Raw genomic sequence first — 11157 nt, 5'->3', positions numbered from 1 at the left:
TAGCAGTAATTGTTATTTAGTATGAGTAAAATCAGTATTGATATATCAATATAATATCTATCAAAATTGACAATAAACACTAAAATAACAATACAAATATATAATGTGAAATATAAATGTAATAAATATAATATATAAATGCAACATAAATGTAATAAAATAATTTATCATGAAACTCTCCCCCTTTAAAGTAGTAAGATCAATTAAATAGTCTAGCAAGTTTGGACAATATGCTATATGTTATGTTACTTAAGAATATATATACCTCAAAATCAGATACAACATCCACATCATTTCCAACTGAGTCAATAAAATAATATGCCATGCCAAAACTATTTTAAATAAAGATATGAAATTAATCAAGTATTGCATTTATTTTTCAAAATGAATGTACATTTTTTTATTATTTAAGTTTTGTACCCTATCTTTTCTAACGTTAACTTTAAAAAGATGTTACATCAGACTACAATACAAGTAATTAAATGAAGACTAAAATAAGTGTTTTGGCATATTGAGCTTTTTATATTTCTTTCTAATATTGCTTCCTTAGTTGAGAACTTCCTCCTCAGCTTACTTACGCATTAACTGTTTGTTGCTTTTATGGTTTATTCATTCACTGCTCCCTCTTCAGTTTTTTTCACAGGGGGCAGGGCTTCCTTCCTCCCTCCCTTCCTTCCTTCCTTCCCTCCCTCCCTCCACTCCTTTGGCCACCAATTTTGATCCAATTCTCTCTCTCTCTCTCTCTCTCTCTCTCTCTTTCTCTCTCTCACACACACACACGTTCTTTGGGCGGGGGGTTTGAATTACTCCGCCTCACTGCGCAAAGTCGGCTCAGCATGTGTTCGGCCCCCACTTACGCCGAATCAAATCCGCGGCCGGCGGGACCAAGTGGTTGCATTTCAAAGCCGCCAGTCCTCTTGCTTCTTCTCCTTCACCAGCAAAGCTCCCGCTGGCTTCCCCGCCCGTGGCAGTGACGTCTCTCCCTCCATGCGGAGCACCTGAGCTGGCTCCCGCGTTATCCCTCCCCCTTCCTCCTCTGCCGTGCTTTTGAGGCCGCAGGAGCTAGTAGGAAAGCGGCGGCGGCTCGGCCGCTTTCCTACTAGCTCCCGCGGCCTCAAAAGCACGGCAGAGGAGGAAGGGGGAGGGATAACGCGGGAGCCAGCTCAGGTGCTCCGCGTGGAGGGAGAGACGCCACTGCCACGGGCGGGGAAGCCAGCGGGAGCTTTGCTGGTGAAGGAGAAGAAGCAAGAGGACTGGCGGCTCATCAAAACAAGTCTGGGGAGGTTAAGGTGACCAGATTTTCAGATTGGAAAAGAGGGACGCCCTTGACCGGGGGGGGGGGGGCCTTGATTAAAAAAAAATTTTTTGTCAAAAGGTCACCCCAGGACACTGAAACCAGCATAAATACGAATCTGTTGCCAAACAAAATTTTGATCACGTGACCATGAGGATGCTGCAACGGTCGCTAAGTGTGAAAAATGGTCACAACGGTCGCTAAGTGTGAAAAATGGTCATCAGTCACTTTTTTCAATGCCATTGTAACTTTGGTCACTAAATGTTTTCCCCCTCCTCGAGACTCCTCACTTAGCGACCATCAGAAATACGAATCTGTTGCCAAACATCAACATTTTGATCACGTAACCATGAGGATGCCACAACGGTCGCTAAGTGTGAAAATGGTCGCTAAGTGTGAAAAATGGTCATCAGTCACTTTTTTCAATGCCATTGTATCTTACTGATTATTAAAAGTGCAAATTCACTCAGTGTCAATCATGACTCCTGAGTCCATTTCAAAGTACTGTGCATAGAAATTTTTAAAATGGCTTGTTTCAATTTATTTTGGATAGAATCTTTTTTAAAATAGTCTAAGACAATTTAAAAAAAGAATCAACACAGAATACCACTATTTTAAAAAATCATATGCACAATAAATAACATATTATTTTAAAATACATTGAGCCTATACTCCTTACAGTAAATGACTCATCTGGAAACAAGCCAATAGCATTTTTTGTGCTTTCAAATTTACAGATGTTCCAAAATCAGCTTAAAGTCCAAATATTTAAAGACCACCCCCCTCAAAGCTATCTTACCAGAGCTTTAAATATCTTCTGGGGAGGCCCTGTAATCCCATTCATGACAAAGGTAGGGCTTTCTCAGGAGGAAGGTCTCAGCTGGTGCCCATCCTTTGGAAACCTCCTCCAGAGCAGGGAGCCCTAACCGGCTGTCCATTCAGGAAGGCTGTACAAATTATTCTGTCTTCTAGAGCCATTGGGATTTAATATGGTTTTATCACTGGATTTTCTTTTTATTGTTTTTGTGGAATTGTTACAATGATTTTATAATAATATAATTTTATTTGGCATTTTTGTTGCTGTAAACTGCTGAAAGCCCCTGATAGAATACAAATTATTTAATAATAAATTTAAAAAGCTGGATGCAAGATATGAAAACACTGCAAACTATTGTTCAAGATAATTTGAGAAAAGGGAATCATTCACCAAGAGTGCTAATAACTACTGCTAAGTTATATAGCAAATCAGATACTAAGGCCTAATGCCACAGAGGGGAGAGAAATTCATAAGTTTTCAAGATTTCCTGCACTGCTTCAAACATATACACTTAATACCAATGAATCCACAGCTATTATTTGATACAAGAAGATGGGTATGGAGAACGGAAAGAAATTTAAATTAATAAAAAAGATGCCACTGAAATCATCTGTTTTAAATTATAATCCCTCTTCCTGACAGTGGATCAATAAAAAAAGATGATGCCCAATTCAAACTGGAAAAATACATTTAGCTCAAAAAAAATAAGATCGTCATGGTGATGAAAGAACATGGCAAGTATCCCTAGGAATTATCTATCTCCAGGCAAATAAGGAAATACCTGTTGCTCTGGTCTTTAATGCAATTCTTGCTTAAGGCAGAGTCCTCCCCCCCCCAAACGACGAGGCAAGCCACCTTGAAGCAAACAGCCTCCGCCACAATTTTTTTTTTAAAAAAACCATGCAGTGGCAGAAATGTCAGTTGTAGGAAAGCCGGGGAAGAATGGCTGGAGGGGGAAGTGATTTTATGAATTACCTCTCTCTCTCTCTCTCTCTCTCTCTCTCTCTCTCTCTCTCTCTCTCTCTCTCTCTCTCTCTCTCTCTCTCTCTCTCTCTCTCTCACACACACACACACACACACACACACACACACACACACTCACACACACACAGATGAAAGAACATGGCAAGTATCCCTAGGAATTATCTATCTCCAGGCAAATAAGGAAATACCTGTTGCTCTGGCCTTTAATGCAATTCTTGCTTAAGGCAGAGCCCTCCCCCCCGCCCCAAACGACGAGGCAAGCCACCTTGAAGCAAACAGCCTCCGCCACAATTTTTTTTTAAAAAAAACCATGCAGTGGCAGAAATGTCAGTTGTAGGAAAGCCGGGGAAGAATGGCTGGAGGGGGAAGTGATTTTATGAATTACCTCTCTCTCTCTCACTCTCTCTCTCTCTCTCTCTCTCTCTCTCTCTCTCTCTCTCACACACACACACACACACACACACACACACACACACACACAGATGAAAGAACATGGCAAGTATCCCTAGGAATTATCTATCTCCAGGCAAATAAGGAAATACCTGTTGCTCTGGTCTTTAATGCAATTCTTGCTTAAGGCAGAGCCCTCCCCCAAAAAATGCTTCTGCCGGGCTGCGAGAGCCACAGAAACCACGTGGAAGTTGTCTGCACGGCTGAAAAACGGACTCTGTTTGCTGGGCTGGGGGGAGGAGACAGCCCCCTGCCTTCTCCCCCTTTGGCTTTGCGGAGTTCACAGCCAGCCCCTGTGCTGAGCTGGCATGGGCAGCCAGTCTGGATGGAACCACGTGGAAGTTCTCTGTGCGACCGGCAGCCGCTTTTTACTCCCGAGTAAAATTTTTACTTGGGAGTAAATTTTACTCCCGAGTAAAATTTTAACTCGGGAGTAAATTTTACTCCCGAGTAAAATTTTTACTCGGGAGTAAAAAGCGGCTGCCGGTCACGCAGAGAACTTCCACGTGGTTCCATCCAGACTTGCCGCCCGTGCCAGCGCAGCACAGGGGCTGGCTGTGAACTCCGCAAAGCCAAAGGGGGAGAAGGGGGCTGTCTCCTCCCCCGAGCCCAGCGCCTCCCAATTCCCACGGTACCAAATAAGACAATAAGAATAAAATAAGTACATTATTTACAAAACATGATTTATTTTACTCACCACCAGTAAGCGCAGCTGCAACCCCAACAAGAAAGACAAAATAAAATGGAGACTCGCGCATGCGTCCTCAGCTAAGGAGTCCAGCCAATCAGTGAGCTGGTTGGCCAGCTCACTGATTGGCTGGTGTCCAGCCAATCAAATCAGTGAGCGGCAGGCTGGGCTGGCTTAAATTTGTAGGTAGCATAGTACAGAACGATGAGCCAGCCCAGCAGCTGATGGGCAGGAGCTGCGAGCGCCAAAAAAAGCGTGCCTTTTAAAAAAGTGGGCAGGACATGGGAAAATGCATCAAAAAGCGGGGGTGTCCCGCCAAAAGCGTCTCCCCGGGAGGTCCTTTGCGGGCGGCCAGTTCTAGCCGCCTGCAAAGGACTTCCCCACGTTTGCTTTGGTAGAAATCTCTGTGCGGCAGTTAGAAACCTCTGCGCGGGGATTTGTTTTCATGTGCGCGGCCGCGCAGGCGCGCACCTTAGAGGGAACAGTGACCAAAGCAAGCTTCCAGAAAGCAGAACTCTTTAATTCAGGAAGGCAAAAGAAAGTAGTGACACAGCTCAATCGTTCCTGGCTAGCTAGCAGATTGGGGAGGCAAACCCATGCCTTTTTATACTTGATTTTCCTTTGAAGCTCCTACAATTTGATGGGTTTTAAAGTGCCTCTAATTGAAGTGATTGCTCTGGGTTCCTTCTCAACTAGGTCCATGATTGTCCAAAAGTTATCTTGAGTCATTCCTAAGTGCTCCTATTCAAACCAGGGAGCAGCACTGTCAAAGAATCAGTTTTGGCAGAAAAATCTGCAGATCATTGGTAAGAGAAAAAAGAAGCACTTACCACACAGTAGCCATTGTGGAAGGGAGTCCTTTCTGATACTTTAAATCCAGTGGTTCTGCTTATACTTTCCAGGATGCTAAAGAACAAATGCAGTCTCTCTATATGACAATGTTTTAGATTTGTGAACTTTGCTATTGTATCTTCTCTTAGTCTTCTTTTCTTTAAGCTAAGAAATTTTCTGTTCAGGAATAACATCTGCATTTGGCCACATCTGATTCCAATAATGAGTTCTAGCTATTTTTTTTTCCTTCTACCCCACATATTTGCAATGAAACCACAATGTTTGCCCTAACACTTGTTCGCCCTGTATTCATTTATTTGGCTGAATACGACTACAATCCAGTGGTGGGTTCCAGATCCCGTTCCAACTGGTACAATTGGAATGGGCCTGGCGGTGTTCACATGGACATGCACAGTGCACACATGCATCTTAGCACCTCTGTGAGCCTCTGCGATGCTCCAGCTGTTCAGCGGAGCATTACGCAGGCACTGTGTGTGCCATGATTGTGTGTGGAAGCATCGAAGACTTAAAAGACCAGTAAGGAGTTCGGGCAGCTGGGTGGGCCCTCCGGAGCACCGTATCGGAATGGTATCCAGTGCTCTGGGCAGGCTCCGGTATGCCCATACCGGGGCATACAGCCTGCAACCCACCACTGCTACAATCCGCCATGGTCAGGTTTTTTTACAGTCTAGATTGTCACAGATCTTTCCAATCAATTTAAGATTAGGAAATATGGAGGTGAGAGTCAGCATGCCCCTTCTCAATTTCTTGTTCTTCTTTTTCTGTTTTGCAAATATCTGAAGAACACTAAGCAACTCAATCAAAGTTCTAAAATATCAAAAGCTACTTATTTATTGGTTGGGATGTTCATTTCTTTGCCTTCTGCTTTGCTTTATTATATTGGGGAGTACTCCAAGTAGCTAATAAAATTTAAACAGTGCAACAGAGTATAAAATAAAAAGATAAAATATGAAATTTCGATTGATTTGTAAATGTAGGTTTAGGTTTAGGTTTAGGTTTAGGTAGTTTATTTATATGCCGCCCTTTTCCCTGGGGGGACTCAGGGCGGCTTACAGTTCAAAAGGAAGGGAGGACATACAAATTAAACACATAAGACAGTACATCGTTAAAAACACAACATTCATACAATTCGGGTGGGTTGAGATCTTTAGTCCCAGGCCTGTCGGGACAGCCAGGTTTTGAGGGCTATGCAGAAGGTCTGAAGGGTGGTGAGGGTATGAACTAGCTGGAGTCGCCGAATACTTTTCAAGGGCAGCCCCATGTAGAGCACATTGCAGTACTCCAGCCTATAGGTCACAAGGGCACGAGTGACTGTTGTGAGAGCCTCCCGGTTCAGGTAGGGGCGCAACTGGTGTACCAGGTGAACCTGGGTAAATGCCCCCCTGGTCACAGCTGACAAATGGTGTTCAAAAGTCAGCTATGGGTCCAGGAGGACTCCCAAGTTGCGGACCCTGTCTGAGGGGCGTAGTATTTGAACCCCCAGTCTGAGAGATGGAACACTTGGCCAATTAGTGGGAGGGAAGCACAACAGCCACTTGGTCTTATCTGGATTGAGCACAAGCTTGTTAACCCTCATCCAGTCTCTAACGGCCTCGAGGCCCTGGCTTATCACGTCCACCGCTTCATTGAGTTGGCACGGGGCGGACAGATACAACTGTGTATCATCCGCATACTGGTGGTATTTTATCCCGTGCCGCCGAATGATCTCGCCCAGCGGTTTCACGTAGATATTAAAAATTAGGGGGGACAGGACCGAACCCTGCGGCACCCCATATGTTAGGGGCCTAGGGGTCGATCTCTGCCCTCCGACTAACACCGACTGCGACCTGTCTGAGAGGTAAGAGGAGAACCACCTTAAAACAGTGCCTCCCACCCCCACCTCCCGCAGTCGTCGCAGAAGGATACCATGGTTGATGGTATCGAAAGCCGCTGAGAGGTCAAGGAGTACCAGGATGGAGGCATGGCCTCCATCCCTGGCTCTCCAGAGATCATCGGTCAATGCGACCAAAGCGGTTTCTGTGCTGTAGCCAGGCCTGAAGCCAGACTGGAATGGATCAAGATAGTTAGCTTCCTCCAAGGACTGCTGGAGCTGAAAGGCCACCACCTTCTCAACAACCCTCCCCACAAAGAGGAGGTTGGAGACTGGACGATAGTTGTTTAGTACGGCTGGATCCAAAGATGGTTTCTTCAGGAGGGGTCTCACCACCGCCGCCTTAAGAGCGGGGGGAAAGACCCCCTCCCGGAGGGAGGCAGTAAGAACCACCTGGATCCAGCCCCATGTCACCTCCCTGCTGTTAACAACCAGCCAGGAGGGGCACGGGTCCAGTACACATGTGGAGGCACTTACAGCTCTCATGGCCTTGTCCATGTCCTCAGGGGCAACAGCCTGAAACTCAACCCAGCGATGGCCTACCAGATTATCCCTTAGTGCCTCGGCTGGTTCTGCAGAGATGGAGTCCAAGTCCGTCCGAAACCGAGCAACTTTGTCCGCGAGAAACTGGACGTAATCCTCAGCCCGGCCCTGCAAAGGATCCTCCATATCCCTCCTATTTAGGAGGGAGCGGGTTATCCTAAACAGAGTGGCTGGGCGAGACTCGGTGGAAGCAATCAGAGTGGCAATGTAAGTTCTTTTAGACGTCCTGATTGCCCGGATGTATTCTCTGATGCAAGATGTTAAAAGTGCTCGGTTCGATTCGGATTTATTGGATCTCCATTGGTGCTCTAGGCGTCTCTTCCAGCGCTTCCTCTCCTGGAGTTCCTCAGTAAACCAAGGAGCCCTCCTGGATAGCAATAGCAATAGCAGTTAGACTTATATACCGCTTCATAGGGCTTTCATCCCTCTCTAAGTGGTTTACAGAGTCAGCATATCGCCCCCACAGTCTGGGTCCTCATTTTACCCACCTTGGAAGGATGGAAGGCTGAGTCAACCCTGAGCCAGTGAGATTTGAACAGCTGAACTGCAGATAACAGTCAGCTGAAGTGGCTGCAGTACAGCACTCTAACCACTGCGCCACCTCGGATCCACTGCCTCGGAGCGGTTGTAGAGGTGCAATCCGGTTAAGAGATTCTGTCGCTGCCGAGTTCCAAGCAGTAACCACAGTCTCCGCCGGACTGCGGGCGAGGGTATCAGGAATAACCCCAAGCTCCGTCTGGAACCTCAGAGAGTCCATAAGTCGCCTGGGGCGGAACCATCTGGTCGGTAGTACTAAAATCAATCACCTGTTAAAACGTTTATAGCTGTGTCCCCAGTGAAGGAGATTCTCTCCCTCTCTATTGCCAACAATAGAGATCCTATAGATCTAAGCAGCTGTACAAGTGACAAAATCACATTCCTTTAGATAGTCAAAATTCTATATTATTTCTGGAATCTAAGTGAGCAATGAGTGCAGATTTCCTTGCACTAGTCTTTATCTCTTAAACCACATTATTTAACAATAAATGCACTTTCCAAACACATTTCAATGGTAGCCACACATCAGTGACATGCGGTGAGGTTTATGGCTGGTGAGGCACTGACACAGTGGTGGGTTTCAATTTTTTTTAGACTTGGGAATTCAACTCCCAGAATTCCATAGCCAGGCATGCTCAGTTCTGATTTAAAGTGACAGCATTTGTTTTTCTCCTTTACAAAAAAGTTTCCTTCATTCTTTTTCTTCTCCCTCCCCCTCCTTCCTTCCTCCTTCTCTCCCTCCCTCCCCCCTCTCTCAAACAGACACACACACACAGAGAAGTTGGATTGGACTATCTCTCCTACCCCCTTCCCTCTCTCACTCACTCACTCACTCACTCACTCACTCACTCACTCACTCACTCTCTCTCAAACAAATACAAACACAGAAGTTGGATTGGATATATTTTCCAATGGCTTGAAAGCAGCTCCTCTGCCATACCCACCCATTACAAATGCAGCTTGCTGTCTGAGTGGGAAATGCCTGAAACGCAATAAAGCCCACCACCCTCTCATCTCCTGCTTGCCGATCCGAGCCTTTGATTGCAGGCAGAGCCACGTTGCCTTTTCAAACTTGTAATCAGTGAAGCTAGACTTATATAGTTTATCCAGGTGTGTGTGTGTGTTTGTTTGTGTGTGTGTGTTTGAAAAGGCAACATAGCTCTGCCTGCAATCAAAGTACACTTGGGGAGGGATCTACACTTGAGGATGAAGTTTGAATTCCTCCCCCTCCCTCTGACCCACACATACCTTTTCCAGCTGTTTCAGAGAGGATTTCAACTCTGCTCTTGCCTGCCATTATGAAAAGGAAAAAGGCAAGAGCTGAGGTCAGGCTGAGCTAGTTGCTGCCAGAGTCACCGTGGATGACTCTGCTTAACTGTTTAAAAAAGCCTCTAAAAAAGCACCCTCTACTGGAGGAGGCAGGAGAACGGCATGCCTCATCTATGTCAGGAATTTTTCAGCTTTTAACCCTTGCTTAACTCTGCTCGAGTGATCATAAAACACCTAAAGTCAGACTAGATGAGTCACGTCGTTCTCCTGCCTCCTCCTGTAGAGGGCGCTTTTTTAGAGGCTTTTTTAAACAGTTAAGCAGAGTCATCCACAGTGACTCTGGCAGCAACTAGCTCAGCCTCAGCCTGACCTCAGCTCTTGCCTTTTTCCTTTTACATTTTTTTCTTTTCATGATGACAGTGATGAGGCTCTGCCTCCCCTGCCTCCCCTGACTGCACGTCCCTGCCACACATAGAACATATTGTAAAACTCAGTATGATATTATGTAAAAAGTGGACCATCCTGACCAAATCTGGCCACAAATCATCACAGTTAGTGCACCAGGCATAACAGCATAAAACCATTTCTTGTAAAAGCTAACACTTGGGGATCCAGTGATAATTAGGATCAAGAAGCAGCCTCAGACTTTAAACCTATTCTTTAAGAGTGAGTCCAAAACTGGCTTAACAGCCTGAACTTTATTCCAAAAAAGTAGTTTCCTAGTTACCTTTGTTTTTCTAGATTTAATGATAGCTCGCTTTTTCTTATCCAACACGTTATCAGGTTTAAGAAATATTCAAAAAGTAGCTAGTTAACTGTTAACACTGTACTCTACAATTCCAGATAGCCTCCCTAAATGATTTCATGAAGGTGTAAAACAGAATGGAGAATAGATTGGAACTCTGTAGTTCACAATTTAGGACCACGGATAGTACTTGGAATGTCTGCCACCAAGCAATTTGGTTGTTAAGTGAATCATACCCAATTGAACTATTTTTATTGCCATAGTAAGGGATGCAGTGGCTCAGTGGCTAAGATCAGAAAGTTTGGCAGTTCAGCAGTTTGAATCCCTAGCGCCGCAAACAGAGTGAGCTCCTGTTACTTGTCCCAGCTTCTATCAACCTAGCAGTTCGAAAGCACATAAAAATGCAAGTAGAAAAATAGGAACCACCTTCCCAACCACCTGGTGGGAAGATAACAGCGTTCTGTGCTCCTTTGGCATTTAGTCATGCTGGCCACATGACCACAGAGATTTCTTTGGACAGTGCTGGTTCTTCAGCTTTGAAACGGAGATGAGCACCACCCCCTAGAGTCAGGAATGACTAGCACATATGTGCGAGGGGTACCTTTACCTTACCTTATTGCCATGGTTTTGGCTGGCTTGTTGAAAGCATCCTAGGTCGGTCCCAATGACCCCAAGATGCTGAAATTGTCTTAAATACATGCCAGTTGTCAAGCGCTTGAATTTTGATCTTGTGATTGAAGATATATATTAAGTATGAGATCATCCATCACTTTTTTCCCATCACTGCTGTAGCTTTGAATAGTTGCTAACTAAAAGTTGCAAGTTATGGATTACTTGTAAACCTGAGTGTCAAATGATACATCCCAGCAAATCTGGTTCTTAACGGCAAGACTGGAATAATTGAAAAAGAATAGCAATAGCACTTACTGCTTCACTGTGTTTTTACAGCCCTCTCTAAGCAGTTTACAGAGGTAGCATATTACCCAAACAATCTGGGTCCTCATTTTACCAACCTCAGAAAGATGAAAGGCTGAGTCAATCTTGTGCCCTTGAGACTCGAACTGCTAAAGTCCCAGCAGCCAGCATTTAGGAAAAGTAGCATGTAGTA

Source organism: Thamnophis sirtalis, unplaced genomic scaffold, assembly GCF_051295495.1.
Source record: "Thamnophis sirtalis isolate CommonGarterSnake01/CBP01778 unplaced genomic scaffold, rThaSir2_p1.2 scaffold_8, whole genome shotgun sequence".
Taxonomy (NCBI): domain Eukaryota; kingdom Metazoa; phylum Chordata; class Lepidosauria; order Squamata; family Natricidae; genus Thamnophis; species Thamnophis sirtalis.
This window is presented reverse-complemented; position numbering follows the sequence as displayed.